Here is a 19,159-nt window from a genome sequence, read left to right on the forward strand (position 1 = left end):
AATCAACCTATAGTCGGGATGCCCACTCCATTCAAAAGAATATACCTAAGCACTGGGGGGTACTTCTTCATAATCCAGTTCTAGGTAAAATACTAGGTAAAACACCCTCATTTGTGTTGAGGAAAGGAAAAACCATAGCAGCCCATGTTTCAAAGAGCCTATTTACCACCAAAGATAAGAAGAATGAAACTCCATGGTTAAAGTTTAGGGCATTTATAAATTTATAAATGCGGAAGAACGAGGTGTAAAATATGCTTCAGCATTAAACCATCAAAAATGTTCCAAAGCTCTGCCACGGGCATGTCATACAACATAAATCAATATTTTAATTGCACCTCTAAAGGGATTATTTATTTGATCACATGTGATTGTAACGCCCAATGGGTTGGTAAGGGTTAGTTCACACTATAATGAAAAGTTGCCTGCGCTAAAGCACAAGCGGCGCTGCGGTTTCCCAAGTTGCCTCACGAGGAAACTTCGGGTGACTTCAGAAAACAAGTGCCGCGTATGCTTTAGGGCAGGCGACTTTTTATTATAGCAGATGAGAAGACATGCAAAGGCAGTTCGGGGAGATTGTCACCCAGAAGAAGAGGCGAATCTCCTTGTGTGAACTAACCCTAAGACTTTACGTATGGCTAGTACGAGGTTTTTGGAACACATATCAGTGGTGGACAGAAAAGACTTGAAGGCAGTGACACACCAGCAGAGTAATCGTTAGTGATAAATCGCTGCTTCCCTGGGCAACTAATCTCCTGCACTCTCCAGTAAAAAGCTTTCCCATAGGCAATAATGTGATTCACTCGTGGTAAAACCCATGTGTCGCTCCAGTCTCCCAAAATCGCTTGAAGTTTCCTCTTGTAGTGATTTTAGGAGACTGGATCGACACATGGGTTTTACCACCAACGATTCACATTTTTGCCTATGGGAAAGCTTTTTAATGGAGAGTGGAGGAAATTAGTTGCCCAGAGAAACATTGATTTATCACTAGCGATTAATCTCCTGGTGCGTCACTGCCCTAAGTCCGCGGTAGCAAAACATATTGTTGAAAAACATCAGGGAACTGTCCATTTAACATTCCAAATCATTGATAAACCATCTAGAGATACCAGAGGGGGAGACCTTGATAAAAAAAACTTTGTAGACTAGAGGCTTTTTGGATCCACCAACTGAAAACTACTGAGAATTATGGGGGCCTAAACAGAGAATGGGAGATTTCGTGCTATTGCTATTAGTGTGTTTCCGGTTTTGTAGTGGATGCTTAGTACTTCTTTGTACATAATGCTCTATTCCTATGTCCTGTGTTTCTAATTGTATCATAGCCTTGTATGTATTAGCATCAAGAGTTAAATGTTTTTAAGCAGTGGGGGTCTTTCACTATTTGTGGGTGGTTAGCAGGGCTGTTCCTTATGCTTCTGAGGAAGTGGCATGAGGCCACGAAACACGTCAAGCGTGGGGTTTTGTTTCACTACTGCGGATGAAAAAATTCTTTTAATGCAATAAAATCAAGATTTTTAAGACCCGAAGTTGCCTGGTGCTCCGTGAGATATTTCAAGTTGAGCCATTACACTATGGCAGTATAGGGAGCTGTAGTTGAACATTCAGTATAACCCCCAGTACAGAAGTGCACTTAATCCATATGCTGAATGGCTATTCTGCTAATACTGTTTGAATGCAGCCATTACATTATGGTAGTATAGGGAGCTCTATATGCTGCATGGGAGCTTCATGGTAGCGATGGTTAATTCAGATGTTGCCGTATGGTAGCAAAATGAAGATAGCCATGTACTTAGTTTGAATGCAGCCATTACACTATGGTAGTATAGGGAGCTCCATATGCTGTATGGCAGCTTCATGGTAGCTCAGGTTAATTCAGATGTTTATATGGTAGTAAAATGAAGATAGCCATGCACTTAGTTTGAGTGCGGCCATTACATATGATATATTGTATTATGATACTGCTTAATACAGGTATTGTGTACAAAATCCTGGTGGAGTGCACGGGTGTGATTAGTACAACACAATGTATGGCTATATCATGATAGCACTTATGCCTGCAGACATATAGCAATAATAACCATGGAGACAAAAAGGAAAGCGTTACAGGATCGGAGCAGTGAGTGCACTCAGGCAATCTACCTGCTGGTGCGTCCACAAGATCCGCTCTGGCCACGGCAAACAACAATCTACAAGTGATGAGATATATGATTGTGGATTACAGTATGTAGGCAAGACAATTCGTCCTCTTAGGAAACGCCTTTCTGAACATTTGGGTAGTGTAACACGCTGTGATCACAGCTCAGCTGTGTCTAAACATTTGATTGAACACCACAATAGTAAAACCCGCATCACGGTCCAGGTGATTGATAGAGTTGTAACAGATATACATAAGGGAGATACTGATATTTCTCTTTTAAGGAAAGAAGCCTATTGGATTTACAAGCTTAATATGGTGGCAACAGATGGGCTTAATAGAGAATGGGAATTGACCTGCTTTATTGACCGCTAATCTAGTTTTGGATTTGAGTACTATACTTTATATCTTATACATCACATTTGCCAATTTTCCATTTATTCTATATGTGCCTGACCTCTTGTGTATACATTATATTTTGCTGCTTGTACTTTCGCCGTGTGCTCCTGTTAACCTATCAGATTTCTTCTTTTTTTGATTATATTGTATTTTTTTTTTGATTATATTGTATTTGATTATATTTAATATTCACTTTTTGGGTCTAAATGATAGGTGTTTCTTTCTAGCATCTTTTCAAGCAATACTCACACTATAGATATTTGTGATACCCATTTAATAATTGTGAGCACACGCTACGTGACTTTTATCATATGTTCTAGATGTTCTTAATTGTGTGTTATTTTAGTGAGAGTCCTGTAGGGGGCACCTATGCTTCTGATGAAGTGACCTTGCCGTCACGAAACGCGTCGAGCAACCCTCCCCTGCCCGCGATTTTTAAAGTTGCCTAATAAAGATGGATTTATTTTAATACTCCGGTTCGCACTTTGATATCATTTGGTGGAGTCCGCAACCACTACTTTTGGACAATAATAACCATATATGCCATTAGAATTCATATGCTGAATGGTAGACATTGTAATTCAGGAATGAACAAACATTTTTAAACACAAGAAAAATTGCAGGTAAGAACCACCTCCTGAGGATTGAATGATTCCTGAAATACTCACTTCATGGTGAAATCGGAGTTTCATGTGGTAATTTACCAACCATTTCTTACTAACCGTAACAAGTAACGGGTTTAGTAGCCATATTGTTGGGAAACTCTATGTTGAGAAAGCTACAATACTTTGTATATTCCAGGGATTTGGTTAATTAACCATACCCGCAACAGTTCTAAATGCCTTTGCTGGTATAGCAGACAGCCAATTTGCTACATCAGCTCATACACCTGCAACACTCCCAAAAGGTAATTTGCATGCCAGAGGCAATTAGTGCACCAGGCTCCTTTGCATTAGGAGCCTTTCCCTTAGGGTCAGCACGGATAAAACAGCTTTTATTCCATCAAGCTGTGAACCTATATCACAGAGGCTAGGCTACCAAACTTTCCATAAGGATGTGGATCAAATCCACTATAGTTGATAAGGCTGCACAATCCTTTGTTGGTGATGGAAACATTTTTTTTATTTACATGATATTAGTATATATATATATATATATATATATATATATATATATATATATATATATATATATACATATCCATGTCCTTTAGTAGTGAGCAGTGCACACTGGGAGATTTTTTAGAAGTAGTTTATTTATCAAATATTAAAAAGCATTTTACAAGTATCAACGTTTCGGTCCGGGTCTGGGACCGTTATCAAGATACCAAGTGTAATTAAAACCATTGCTTAATACTCTCTCACATAACACAGGAAGTGAAGTCACCGACTCCACCCCCACTTAAACATAGAAACATTAGGCTGTCAAAATATGCTGTTCAACCTGTGGTAACTTGCAACAGTGTTGCTTATGAACACATAGTAATACAAATGTACCACATTTAGAGATAATCATACTTCAAAACCAGTGGCCAAACACTATTTAGAAAAGGGCCATCATTTACCAACATTAAATTACATTGGCATTGACCATATACCACCTCCCAGGAGAGGAGGGGATAGGTAAAAAGTGATTCTCCAAAGAGAATGCTTTTGGATTAAGAAACTTAACACAATGGCGCCACACAGTCTCATTGAACAATTGTCCTTAACATGCATTCTGAATCAGAGATGATACATTATATATCTTTTTTTTCGTAATGAATTGGGCTTGAACACTGAAACAAAATTTTGTACTTTTTCTGGAGATATAATGAAATTTTGATTGAAATATGTAAAAAAAAGTGAAATAAAAAATAAAATGTTTTTATTTTGTGGGTTTTTTTCAAAAAATTGATTCTGCTGAATCCAACGATACCAGATATGTATTGGTATCCCACTTTTCTTGTCCACAACACACCCCAATAATAAAACAGCATTTTGTACAATTTTACATTGAAACACAATAGATAAGAGCATCTATAGGTTATCCTTGCATATCCAACGACAGAAGTGACGTACCCCCATAAGTTAGGTGTTTTTAGAAACCGCGTTCCTCTAGGTTTTTAGCTGTGGTGTAGTTTTTGCTCTAAATGTAGCTGCCGTCACACAGATCACCCTAAAACACAGCAATATTTTTGGGGATTTTTTTTTTTCTGAAACACCATTACAGTCACAAAGTCAGAAGTGAATGTGACAAAATTACTCCACTGAAAATAGTCAAATGAACCCCAAATATGAAAGAAAAGGTTCTCCTGAGTAAAACGATACCCTGCATGTATGGGTTCACCTAAAGACACGGCCTCCAAACACCCCAAAACAGGCGCAATACATAAGGGAAATTTTAGCTGGAAAATTCGGCCTGCGCTCTAAGAGGACACCTTGCAGTTCTTCAGTCTAAACACCCCTTACCTGTGAAATACCCCCCACAAACTATATGTTCCCTGAAAGTGCACACCTGCAGCTATTCAGCGGCACCATCATTGCTTTCCTGCATGCAGATCTGTGGGCGCAGTTCTCCGTAGAATTTGCGGTTTGGCCTGAAATAAAGAAAAAAAATATAGTTCCAAAGTTAGATTTCTCCCCAAAATTGCCATGACAACAAAAAAAAAAAACCTGGCAAATATCAATCTGCAACTTCTCCTGAACAAAAGGATACCCTGCATGTATGGGTGCACCTAAAGACATGGCCTCCAAACACCCCAAAACAGGAGCAATACATAAGGGAAATTTTAGCTGGAAAATTCGGCCTGCGCTCTAAGAGGACACCTTGCAGTTCTTCAGTCTAAACACCCCTTACCTGTGAAATACCCCCCACAAATTATATGTTCCCTGAAAGTGCACACCTGCAGCTATTCAGCGGCGCCATCATTGCTTTCCTGCATGCAGATCTGTGGGCGCAGTTCGCCGTAGAATTTGCAGTTTGGCCTGAAATAAAGAAAAAAAAAGTTCCAAAGTTAGATTTCTCCCCAAAATTGCCATGACAATGAAAAAAAACCTGGCAAATATCAATCTGCAACTTCTCCTGAACAAAAGGATACCCTGCATGTATGTGTGCACCTAAAGATACAGCCACCAAACATCCTAAAACAGGGGCAATAGCTACATTTTTAGGCTGCACTCCAAGTGCCCACCTTGCAGTTTTTCAGTCCAAACAACCCCTTACCTGTGAAATACCCCCCACAAACTATATATTCCTTGAAAGTGCACACCTGCACCTATTCAGCTGCACCATCCTTCCTTTCCTACACGCAGATCTGTGGGCGCAGTTCTCTGTAGAAATTTGTGGTTTGGCCTGAGATAAAAGAAAAAAAGTATCAAGGTTAGATTTCTCCACAAAATTGCCATGACAACTAAAAAAAAACCTGCTAAGTATCTAAGTGTGCAACTTCTCCTGAACAAAACAATACCCTACATCAGGGATCCCCAACCTTTAGAACCCGTGAGCAACATTCAGAAGTAAAAGGAGTTGGGGAGCAACATTAGCATGAAAAACGTTCTTGGGGTGCCAAATAAGGGCTGTGATTGGCCATTTGGTGGCCCCTATGTGGATTGTCAATCTACATTGAGGCTCTGTTTGGCAGTACACCTGGTTTTATACAACCAAAACTTGCCCCCAAGCCTGGAATTCAAAAATAAGCACCTGCTTTGAGGCCACTGGGAGCAACATCCAAGGGGTTGGAGAGCAACATGTTGCTCGCGAGCTACTGGTTGGGGATCACTGCCCTACATGTATGGGTGCACCTAAAGAAACACACTAAAACAGAAGCAATAGCTAAATTTGAGGCTGTGCTCTAAGTGACCACCTTACAGTTTTTCAGTCTATAAACCCCCTTACCTGTGAAATACCCCCCACAAACTATATATTCCTTGAACGTGCACACCTGCAGCTATTTAGCGGCGCCATCCTTGCTTTCCTTCTTGCAGAATTGGATGCAATTCTTTGTAAAATGTTATATTTTGTCTTGCAGTGAAGATAAAAAAAACTCAAAACTAGATTTCTCTAAAAAAAACCCAAAGACAAGCAACAAAAACCTACTGAATAGTTATTGAATATTCTCCTTACCATTATCCGTTTAGTGGACCATCTTCTGATCTGTACTCTTCAATGTCCTTTGGCAAGGCTGCTTTTATCTTTATTTTTACTTTTAGAACACCTAGAAAATTAGAACTAGAAAATCTGCGCAATTATAAGAAAAAAACATTTGCCACTATATATTCATACTGCCAGAAACACACGTGCCTTCTGTAACTGCACTGAAAGGTGAGCGTTTCAGATGCCAATAATAAGGGCACAGACACACATGGAGATTCGGGAAGATTAGTCGCCCAGAATCTAAATCGCCGGTGGGATGGCACTCGGAGTGATTCGCTTTCCTGAAGTCGCCTAAAGTTGCCTCACGAGGAAACTTTGGGCGACTTGGAAAATGAAGCGCTCCAAGAGCCATCCCACCGGTGATTTAGATTCTCCACGTGTGTCTCTGCCCTAAAGCTTGAGGCATTAGATAAAGAGGTGAAATCAACTTATGGATCCATAATTCGGCACAAAAAAAAAAACAAAACAAAAAGAAAGAGCTAAATGTCTACACAAGAACAAAATATATATTGCCCAGAAGTAAAGAATCTGCACTGAACGCTGGTGAGTTTTCAGTTCAATCAAGTGCCCTGTTTTTCTCCAACCATCTCAGCCATGCATTCAGTACTGTACTAACTACTAGCCATAATAAAGACAAAGATTAGATTAGCATTTTGAAATGCAAAATGTTCCCATCTATCAGCAAACCATGAGTTTCATTGCCAACTGCAAATAAAAAGCCAGAACAGGCAAAGATCACTTTACAAAAAAAAACTGAAGCCCATACTTCTCAAAATTCTAGGGAGACCTAACACAATATTGCCCCGAAATTCTGATATACTGATCAACCGCACTCAGAGGGGAGCTTATGAGGTGTCAGTAAAAAAAAGTTTTCTGGCACCAGAGAGAAGACATCATCAGCAGGCAAGATGAAATTATCTCAGAGTCATCACACACCACAAATTTTTAGGCGCCCTTGACCTTCACCTAACACATCACTTGGCTATACCCCCTAGTGCTACCTCTAACCATAGGAACAGTTTAGGGAAAGAAAATACCAAATTAACCACAACATAAAATGCTAGGAGTGCCCTGAATATAAATTTTGCACAAAGCGGGATGCCAATACTTGGTACTGTGGTATATTTCAAAACATGGTTTGAAACATAACCCGAGGTTGCGAGGGCACTTTGGGCAATAGTACCGTGTATCTCGTCTGATACCCCTTTTGCGGCACACCTTGCAGGCTTTTTGGGCTCTTGGTTTTCCAGGAGTTGGTGGAAGCGTGTCTATAAAATGCTTCCCCACCAATTGGGCCACGTTGTCACTGGCACGCATCTCAGGCACTGCCTCCTCTAGACCACCAAACAACAGGGCAGGGATTATCTGCAACTGGTACTTATAATAAGACAATTTGAGGCCTGGTACTGCTGCCTTATAGACAACATACGAATTTCGAAGGGCCATTTGAATAAGGTATATGCCAACTTTCTTGTACCAGACAGTCACAAAAATTGGAGCGCTCACCTCTCAAATAAACACAGTTGAAGTGCCAGGTGCTGAACTAGAAGACCCAATCCTGTCCTCGGGTCATATCAATCCATAGACAAAAAATAGCAGCACACTGTTAAGTTGCAAAAGTGCTCAAGTGCATAATTTATTTAGCCCACAGCATACAAAGGCAACGTTTCGAGCCAACCAGGCCCTTTATCAAGCCCCCTGTTACACCATTAACAATCCATTTATAGTGAGGGTTTGGGGCGTGTACATGTGCTCCACCCCCATCCCACAAACAATTAATAAATTACATATTAAGTAAATTACATGAATAATGACCTTTTCCCAATAAGTTAAGAAATTGTTATAAAAAATCAGTGTTAATAACAAAGTGTTAATAAAAATGTGATATTAAAAACATTAAAATAGAACGTCCAGCGTGAATTTCAAAAACAGTGGGTTTCATCAATTGAGTCCATTCTTTTCAAAAGAGTCCATTGGTGTTTGCAAAATCTCATATTTTGATACTCAAAACACTTCAGAACATATAATAATTATTGTATATTGATAAGGTGAATTTGCAAACCTGAGACGCCCATGACAAACATACTCAGCACTTCTCTGATACATTCCAAGATATGCTTGATGTCATGCCGGCACTCAGGATATTCTATGCAGGTCACCACATAATACTTCTAATACCCTTAAGGGAGAAAACAAAAACATTAAAATCAAATCATTTGCGATGGATGTATATAGACTACTCACATCGAAACTTGTCAATAGTATATCATGTACAGGGAGATGAACTGTTTCGAGTATATTAAGCAAATGTGTGGTGTCTTTTACAAAGGATTTGGTATTAACCACCAATGGCTGTAGGAGTTTATCCAAAAATATAGCCAGGGGACTAAGGACTGAGTCAGTTCCTGCCACTATGGGTCGCCCCGGTGGTTTCTTGAGATTCTTGTGGACCTTTGGCAAAGTATATAATACTGGTGTTATGGGATTCTCTTTGATTAAAAATTTCTTTAAGTCCCCATCAATTATACCATCCTTCTCGGCACTAAGTACCCTATCATTAATGCATTGTTGGATAGACGAGAGTGGGTTTGTATCAACTCTACTATAAACGTCCGTATGTGCCAATTGTGAGTATATCTCATCCATGTAAGAATCCTTATCCATAATGACAAGTGCACCACCTTTATCCGCTGGTTTGATCACTATCTTGTCATTATGCAACAATTCAGACAAACATGCCCTCTCCTTATGATTTAGATTCGACTCATGTCCAAACCAAGGATTACGCATGGCCCTTTGCTTTAATTTTTCAATATCACCCATCACCAGTTTAACATATGCCTCAACCACATTATCAGGAGTCATTGGTATAAAGGTACTTTTGTTACGTAGACCCACATCCCTAAGGGTAATACATGAATCATCAGAGGTAACCACATTAGTAATAGTTTGGTCTGGTATTTTAGAAAAATGATTTTTCAACCTTAAATTACGAAAGAATCTCTGTAATTCAATGTCAAGATTAAAGGTATCACATACATAAGTGGGACAAAATGATAAACCCTTTTGTAATATTAGCATTTGTTGTTCAGAAAGTACAGATTTAGAAATATTATATACTAATGTCTCTTGTACTTGTCCTGTTTCGCCGATCTGTATGGGAGCTGTCTGCGTTCCTGTGGGTTGGGATTGTAGTGCACCTCCCTGTCGCGTGGTAGTCTGTCCCCTATGACCTCTCCGCGTCCCCGCCTGGTCTTGCGGGTTCTGGTGCTCGCAAATCTAAAAAAGAAGATGAGGAGGAGGTAGAGGCAGCATTGTCCGAGAAACTCTCCTCCGTGAATTTGACTCGTGGCTTCCGATAGTTCCCAGCGCGTGGCCATCTTTCTTCTCTCTCTACCGCGTAATCTCGCGAGACTTCCACTCTGTTGCGTCTATAGGCGTCACTGGCTGGATACCTGGCGTAGTGATGTTGGTTCTGACTCACTGCCTCCCGGTCGGCACTTCTCCACTGATAGATTGCTCCTGTGCGATAATCCTCGGCATCACGCTGGAATTTAACCCTTTTCCTGTCTTCAATCGTCCTTCGGTGTTTGCTGATGATTTCAGTCATTCGGTCATGTAAGTCTCTCAAATCGTCTGTGCCCAATGAGTCCCTCAAACTTTGTTCGATGTCCCTGATATTAGACTGTACTTCAGGTATCTTGCTTTGTAGAAATTCAATGTTTAACAAAACAATATCAAATGAGCATTTGTTAATAATTTGTTCATATCGTTTCACAAAGTCTGCATTTTCAGCAAAAATAGTGGGTCTCAGGTTTACCCTCAATCCTCGTGGGATCCTTTTGTTCCTGTAGTATTCAGTCAAGGTTACGGAATGCAGTTCTAGGCCCACCAGTTTTTTCTTTTCTCTCTCCAGTTCAGGTGATAAGTTCTCTCCGGTTGGTACTGTTTTGCATCAGCCTCTGAATAAGCAAAGGTAGTCGAGTCTTGTGTAATAGGGCTTGTTTGCGACATTTAGATAAATGTTAATTCGATTCTCTCACATTAGAGGGAGCAAAAAAACTCCTGGCAGGAATATTTCAGACAGTCACAAAAATTGGAGCGCTCACCTCTCAAATAAACACAGTTGAAGTGCCAGGTGCTGAACTAGAAGACCCAATCCTGTCCTCGGGTCATATCAATCCATAGACAAAAAATAGCAGCACACTGTTAAGTTGCAAAAGTGCTCAAGTGCATAATTTATTTAGCCCACAGCATACAAAGGCAACGTTTCGAGCCAACCAGGCCCTTTATCAAGCCCCCTGTTACACCATTAACAATCCATTTATAGTGAGGGTTTGGGGCGTGTACATGTGCTCCACCCCCATCCCACAAACAATTAATAAATTACATATTAAGTAAATTACATGAATAATGACCTTTTCCCAATAAGTTAAGAAATTGTTATAAAAAATCAGTGTTAATAACAAAGTGTTAATAAAAATGTGATATTAAAAACATTAAAATAGAACGTCCAGCGTGAATTTCAAAAACAGTGGGTTTCATCAATTGAGTCCATTCTTTTCAAAAGAGTCCATTGGTGTTTGCAAAATCTCATATTTTGATACTCAAAACACTTCAGAACATATAATAATTATTGTATATTGATAAGGTGAATTTGCAAACCTGAGACGCCCATGACAAACATACTCAGCACTTCTCTGATACATTCCAAGATATGCTTGATGTCATGCCGGCACTAAGGATATTCTATGCAGGTCACCACATAATACTTCTGTGGTTACCTCTGATGATTCATGTATTACCCTTAGGGATGTGGGTCTACGTAACAAAAGTACCTTTATACCAATGACTCCTGATAATGTGGTTGAGGCATATGTTAAACTGGTGATGGGTGATATTGAAAAATAAAAGCAAAGGGCCATACGTAATCCTTGGTTTGTAATGAGTCGAATCTAAATCATAAGGAGAGGGCATGTTTGTCTGAATTGTTGCATAATGACAAGATAGTGATCAAACCAGCGGATAAAGGTGGTGCACTTGTCATTATGGATAAGGATTCTTACATGGATGAGATATACTCACAATTGGCACATAGGGAGGTTTATAGTAGAGTTGATACAAACCCACTCTCATCTATCCAACAATGCATTAATGATAGGGTACTTAGTGCCGAGAAGGATGGTATAATTGATGGGGACTTAAAGAAATTTTTAATCAAAGAGAATCCCATTATCCCAGACTATTTTTCTTTAGTGGAAGAGGGGGCAAAATGGCTCTTCTGATATTAAAGGTTGCTGACCCCTGAGCTAGAACAATAACCAACAGTAAAACACCACTGAAATGGAATAAAACACTGAAAATCAATAAAGAACAATAAGCAAAAGCAACACAAAACTGAAAATGCTAATTACCAGCAAAACAAGCTAGAGCAATAAATCAAAAGCAACGCAACACTGAAATGCAATAAATCAATGAAAATCAATAAAGAACAGTAATTGGCAGCAACACAAAAGAGAAAAAAGCAATAAAAATCACTAAAAATGAAATAAGACAATAAAAGAAAAAAGACAAAAATAAAACAAGCAATAAAATATAATAAAATATAATAAACAGAAATACAAATATGGGGGGATGTAAGTGTGTAAGTGAGTGTGAAAATGCGTTACCTGGGGCAGGCACAGAAGATCTCACAGGCAAGGATCACAGGAGGACCGCAGCTGGCAGCAGGAGGGCTCCAAATGACATCCACAACCAAGCAGAGAAGAGGAGAGGAGGAGGCACTGGGGGAGATCTTATATACCCCAGCAGCTGGTGACATAGGTGGGGGTCACATGTTAGAAGAATCCAGCCCCCATTGTTCATTGCCTAAGGGGATTGGCTGAGGTCAAACCAGGAAGGGAAGAGGAGCAGAAGAGGCAGAGTCCACCGACCCCCATCTCCAGCTGATGTTTCTGCTATTTGGGGTCGCAGTGGGGGTCATCGGGCACCTGACAGGTACATTTGACCCCACTGCTCGTTGCCTAGGGGGGTGGCTGCTGATCTGCGGCTTTGTGCAGCCAGCAGCAGCCACCGCAGAACATGAGGCGCCTACTGATGACCCCCACGGCCTTGCTGACGTTACCTGTGGTTTTGGGGTCGCTGTGGGGGTCATCAGGCACCTGCCTAAATAATCAGACCCCACTGCTTGTTGCCTAGAGGTGGTGGCTGCTGATCTGCGGCTTTCCGCAGCCACCGCAGGTCATATGGAGCCGACCGATGACCCCCACAGCCTTGGCGATGTTCCTGCTGTTTTGGGGTCGCCGTGGGGGTCATCGGGCACCTAGCAGGAAGATCCGGCCCCACAGCTCGTTGCCTAGGGGTGTCGGCTGCTGTTCTGTTGCGTTCCGGCCACAGCAGCAGCCCCTGTATAGCCGGAAGCGCTCCTGCCGGCGAAAACGTACAAGGTACGTTGCCAGCGGTTAGAGCCCTGACCCGCCAGCACGCGGCATTACGTGCTTGGCGGGTAAAGGGTTAATTACATTTGGTATCTTGATAACAGTCCCAGACCAGGACCAAAACGTTGATACTTGTAAAATGCTTTTTAATATTTGATAAATAAATTAACTACTTTTAAAAAATCTTATATATATATATATTTGAACACCTTACAACTTGAATGATTACTAATCAGCATGATGATCCAGTAACAGGTGCTCTATGTTGCTGCTTCCTACTCACCCAATTATCTCCCATTTTCAATCCCAGGGAAAAAGCTGAAAAAAGCCCACCTTCCACCACCCATTCTCACTATCTTCTACAGAGGGTCTATTGAAAGCATTTTATGCAGCTGCATCACTACCTGGTATTGAAACTGCTTTGTATCAGATCGCAGCGGGTGGTGAGGACAGCAGAAAAGATCATTGGGGTCTCGCTTCCTGCCATTATGGATATTTACCACACCCGCTGTCTCCAGAAGGCTACCAGCATTGTCAGGGATAGAACCCACCCTGCACATGATCTCTTTACCCTCCTGACATCCTGTAAAAGATACCGCAGTATTCAAGCGCTGACTTCCAGAATGCGAAACAGTCTATTTCCACAAGCCATCAGGTGTCTCAACTCCCAAGGACTGAACTGAATATATTCATAAGGAACTGAAATGTGCACCTAGCCCAGCATGACTGTGTACTAGAGTTGTTGTATAGCACCAGGGGGTTCTGGAGGAATGCCATTTCGTTTCTACTATGTACTTTATTTACTGTATATGGCTGAAATTCCACTTGACTTGGGAGACAAATGAACAAATGCACTCTGGGGCATCATAGGAAATGAAAAAAGTTCACTGGCACTCAGGTAATGCTAGCAGGGTGAAACCCTTGCTTTAAATTTATTTAGTGCGCATGCAACATTTCGGGGACAACCCCTTTATCAAGATAAAGGGGTTGTCCCTGAAACGTTGCATGCGCACTAAATAAATTTAAAGCAAGGGTTTCACCCTGCTAGCATTACCTGAGTGCCAGTGAACTTTTTTCTTTGTGTTGTTGAGGGGTTGGCCGATCCCCCATTTTGCTGGGCACCAGGGATTCGAGTTCCAGGAGGGCCAGGGTGTGCGTTTGTAAATTGGATAATCTGCATCATAGGAAATGGCCCGTCTGTCAGATAGCTCGTGTCCTTCAGATATCTATAACCTCATTCTCCACTGAACGCTATCCGGCAGAGTGCACAGTGAGGAGAGCCCCATACTTTCTGTTTGGATGCAAACATCAACTTATTGCACGTGCCCAAAGGTTTTGTGACTGACTGTGGTGATAGGCACACATGGCCATGGTCCTCCTTGTACCCTCACAGGCAGGTCCGGAATGAGAATTAAAATAGGTCCTAGCATTTCAAATACACAGAGGCCCAATCAGCCCACATAGAGGCCCAATCTGCCCCCACCAGCCCACTAAATACTGACTTTCTATGGGACCTTATAGCAGCCCCTCTGGCATTTGGCAGAACCCACAGATTGCCAGTTTGGGTCTGCTCACAGGCCTCACACAGGCAATAGGACTTGGAGCTTCAGCAGGTAGAGCTCAGAGACTCTGCTGGCACATCAGGTGAGCTCGAGTGACAGGAAATGAGATGCATGCTTGGGGGCAGAGAGCCTAATTTTATTGCTTGCTAATTTAGGTCACTTGACAGGGATGTAAACCATTGTTGCCCACTGCCATGTGGAGAAACAGGAAAACCTTCACGGCCTGTGGCAGTCTCTTTTTCTTGGCCCGTCTGCCTCTTCTGCTAGTCCAGCCCCGCATACCAATGAAAAAAATTAGTAGGCAGTAATTTTAAGCACATCTAGCAGGTGCCCGCAAACAAGACTGCCTACTTGTTTTTCATTGGTAGGTGGGAGGGACTAGCAAAAGAGGGAGACGGGCAAAGAAGAGACTGCCACAGGCCTTGAAGGTTTTGACCCCTGCTGCAGCATGATCCGGTATGTGGGGGATTTGATTGCTAGAAAACCGCAAAAAAAAAAAATATATATATTTGAAATTTCAAAAATCCTTCTATTCACTCCCCAAAGCCAAAGAGGGATTAAAAATTCTCACCAAACATCCCCTTTAAAGGAGAAGGAAAGGCTACAATTATGCAAGCTTTATCAGAAAGGTCTATATAAATACACAAGTAAACCCTCAAAGTAATGCTGCTCCGAGTCCTCTGTCAACAGAAACACAGCATTTCTTTCCTTTTATTGTGTACTCATGGGCTTCTGTATCAGACTTCCTGTTTTCAGCATAAACCTCCAGGGCAGGGCTTGAGCATGCTCAGTTTGTTCCTCTCCCATCCCTGCTGTAAACTGAGCTCAGAGCTTTAAGAGAGCAGGGCGAGACTCAGGCAGGAAGTGATGTCACACCAATCTTATATAGCAGCTTCTATCCTAAACAAACAGAGCCAGTGTCTACAGCTGTTTACTCAGGTATGAGTATGAGCATTCTGTAGAATAAATATAGCATTTTAGCTCACACTTTTGCGGCTATTCTGTTGGCAATAAACCGTCTTGGAGCTTTCCTTCTCCTTTAAACTCTGCTGGCGGTAAGTGTTTAACCTTTTCTTTCTTCCCTGGCACAGGAGATGTGAGCCCTAAAAAGGAGTACAGGTATGGGATCCGTTATCCGGAAACACGTTATCCAGAAAGTTCCAAATTATGGAAAGGCTGTCTCCCATAGACTCCATTATAATTAAATAATCCAAATTTTATACAATGATTTCCTTTTTATCTGCAAAAATAAAACAATACCTTGTACTTGATCCCAACTAAGATATAATTAATCCTTATTGGAAGCAGAACCAGTTTATTGGGTTTATTTAAAGTTTACATGATTTTCTAGTAGTCTTAAGGTGTGAAGATCCAAATTACAGAAAGACCCATTATCCGGAAATCCGGAATGGTCAAACACTGACAAACGGCTCTGGTGAACGTGGTCACGGCACGGCTCACAAGCACAAAAATGTCCCGTAACAGAACACTTCCGCTTGTTACAACCCTCCGCAAACCACACCTCACTTCCCCCAAAGCTATCACCCACACCTCAATTTCTCAAAGCTGCTACGCGCAGCGTCTCTACGCTTATATACGTGAAGTTTGACGGCACAATCTCGCGAGTTGATACTTGTGACGTCTGAACAAGCTGTCCGGAAGGATTCGAAGACCCAGACGTTAACGGCGCTGCGGGACTTTTAAATTGCAATCCGGAACTGCGGGCAGTGTTTAGAAAATCGACTCTGTTGGACGGTATGTAACCCTTTAAACGCCTGCTTATTTTTTTTATTTCATTTGCACTTTTTGAACTCTTTATTTTCTCTCTGTTTACTGGAATTTCCATGGAAGACTTTTTGCTTGCCTAGGAAAATCCAATTCAATACATTTTTTTATCAGGGCAATCCACATTTTTAAAGCTGAGTTTTCTTCTACTTTTGTAATATAGGACTCTTAATACTAAGAAAATGTTCGATTTCATGTTTTTGAAAAGAAAGCAATATATGACATTCTGATGAACCCAAGATGGAATATATCTTTCAAATTCAAACTACTTTAATGCAATGCTTTTTTAAAGTTAGCAAATTTTTAAATGTAAATTTCAGAAAAATCGCATCAAGGCTTTCTTTTACAGCAACTTATATCCTATGTGTTACTGAGTAGCAAGATGAAACTTCATAAATATGAATATCAGGGACGATCTGAAGAGTTTGATGCCAACTATGCATAGCATTGCCAAAGAATCTGGCATGTGGAGATAATCAAAATAGTATACATCAGTTGTCAAGGTAGAAACTTGAGGCTACTTCAAAATCAACAGATTTTAATTATTTAATGTGGGGTTAAACCCCAAAAGCAAGTTTATTACAGGAAACAATATATTTTGGACATTTCACATTCTAAACAGTCCAAAATAGGTAAATATGTCTTTATGCCCCAAACAACCACAAAACCTTGCTAAAGTTAGTGGTTGTGATGACATTTCTGAAAATTTCCTGAAATCTACCACCTTTTAGCATCTAATCTTCTGCAACCTTAGGTACCAAGATAGAACATTGTAAATATGAAGTCCAGTATCTTCTAAGAAGTTTTCAGTATGCATAGGCTTTTTAAAGTTTCTGCAGTGCAGAAATCATAAAATCAATATAGTGCATACAAACTAAATAGCTGACAATGGCTGCTGTTATAAAACACCCTGCATGCATAATGTGTCTTAAGACCCCATAACAGTAAAAAATCCACAAAAACTGAAGATTTTTGGAAAGAACAGATTCTGCCAAATCCAAAATAGGCAAATAAAAAAACTATGCCCCCAAAATGAATACTTAAGCAACAGTTCATATCATATTAAGTGACATATTAAAGAATCTTACCATCTGGAATATATATTTAAGTAAATATTGCCATTTTACATCCACCATTTTGTGATGGTCTGTGTGCTGCCTCAGAGATCACCTGGCCAGAAATACTGCAGCTCCAATTGTAACAGGAAGAAGTGTGAGAGCAAAGCACAGAACTCTGTCTGTTAATTGGCTCATGTGACTTAACATTTATGGTTTGTTTGCGTGCACCGTGAATCCTATGATCCCAGGGGGCAGCCCTTATTTTTTTAAAATGGCAATTTTCTATGTATGATTACCCAATGGCACATTCTACTAAAAAAAGTATATTATTATGAAAATGGTTTATTTACATCAAGCAGGGTTTTACATATGAGCTGTTTTATGCAATATCTTTTTATAGCGACCGCCATTGTTCGGGGGTATAGTTTTCCTTTAACTCTGAAAAACTGTAAAGCTATGCTAAACTTTTTTTAATGCTTTTTTCCTTGTGTCCACGTAGGGAGCAGTTTGACTGTTAATTAGGTGGAGGAAGTTAACACTTACTAAGTATTAGATACATTGTTTCCATGTATACGTAAGATACATTGTTGTTAAATCACTGGAAGTTTTTAATATGTGGTATGTATGTCTTAGTATATATCTAAACTCTGAACCAGAATTTTTTAAATAGAATATAATGAATATTATTCACGTATTATATATACGTCAGGATTCACCTCACTTTAGGTTCCTGCCACATATAGGGGCACATTTACTTGGCTTGAGTGAAGGATTAGAATAAAAAATACTTCGAATTTTGAAGTATTTTTTTGGCTACTTCGACCTTCGACTACGACTTTGAATCGAACGATTCAAACTAAAAATCGTTGACTATTCGACCATTCGATAGTCGAAGTACTGTCTCTTTAAAAAAAAAACTTCGACCACCTACTTCGCCACCTAAAACCTACCGAGCATCGATGTTAGCCAATTTCTGATTGAAGGAAAATCGTTCGATCGATGAATGAAAATCGTTCGATCGATGAATGAAAATCCTTAGAATCGTTTGATCGATTTAATCGTTCGATCAAACGATTATTCCTTGTACCATTAATTAACCCTCGATATTCGACCATTAGTAAATTTGCCCCATAGTATTTGAGTGGATGTTTGATTTTTTTCACTTTGAGAAAGGCTGTGTATAGAGTCGAAACGTCAGCTTGTGTAACTTAATTGAAACCAGTGGACTGCACCACCCAGGCACCAGTGAGTACTTTTTCATGAGTGCAACACTAACCTCTCCTTCATAGCACAGGCCAGGTGCTAACGAAAAAACAATACAAAATATGGCGGATGAAAGCACTCACGACAGAAATGATAATTGTAGCAAAAACAACGCTTTACGCATTTCAGCTTGTTTCATTTTAAAAAAATCTTTATATTTTGGGGAGGTGGCTCTCTCCTTAAATGCTCACACTCCCAACCCCTGCTCAATGGTGTCTTTGGAAGAGATCATGCTAAATAAAGAGAAAAGCAGGTATGGTCTTTCTCCCCCCAAAGATAACACTTTATTTTTCACTTAGGATAGGACTGACACTTGGACACTGCCTTGACGGGGTCCGTCAGCTTATGCATGCTTTGTACAAACTTTGTAACTAAAAGTGTCTTTTTTAA

At 40.4% G+C, this 19,159-nt stretch overlaps 1 protein-coding gene across 9 annotated transcripts in view; it reads left to right on the forward strand.

Annotated features, from left to right (window-relative positions):
- Positions 1–16,140: 16,140 nt before the first annotated feature.
- zdhhc5.L (zinc finger, DHHC-type containing 5 L homeolog) overlaps positions 16,141–19,159 on the forward strand; it is a 199,932-nt gene continuing 196,913 nt past the window's right edge. For 8 of the 9 annotated variants that reach the window (XM_018225554.2, XM_018225553.2, XM_041569020.1 and 5 more), the window contains exon 1: positions 16,150–16,418. The gene's annotated coding sequence lies outside the window, so the exon portion shown is untranslated. Of the gene's footprint in view, positions 16,419–19,159 lie in introns of all 9 variants that reach the window. The other variant, XM_041569019.1, reaches the window with a different exon arrangement.

The sequence above is a fragment of the Xenopus laevis genome, chromosome 7L (genome assembly GCF_017654675.1).
Source record: "Xenopus laevis strain J_2021 chromosome 7L, Xenopus_laevis_v10.1, whole genome shotgun sequence".
Classification (NCBI taxonomy): Eukaryota; Metazoa; Chordata; class Amphibia; order Anura; family Pipidae; genus Xenopus; species Xenopus laevis.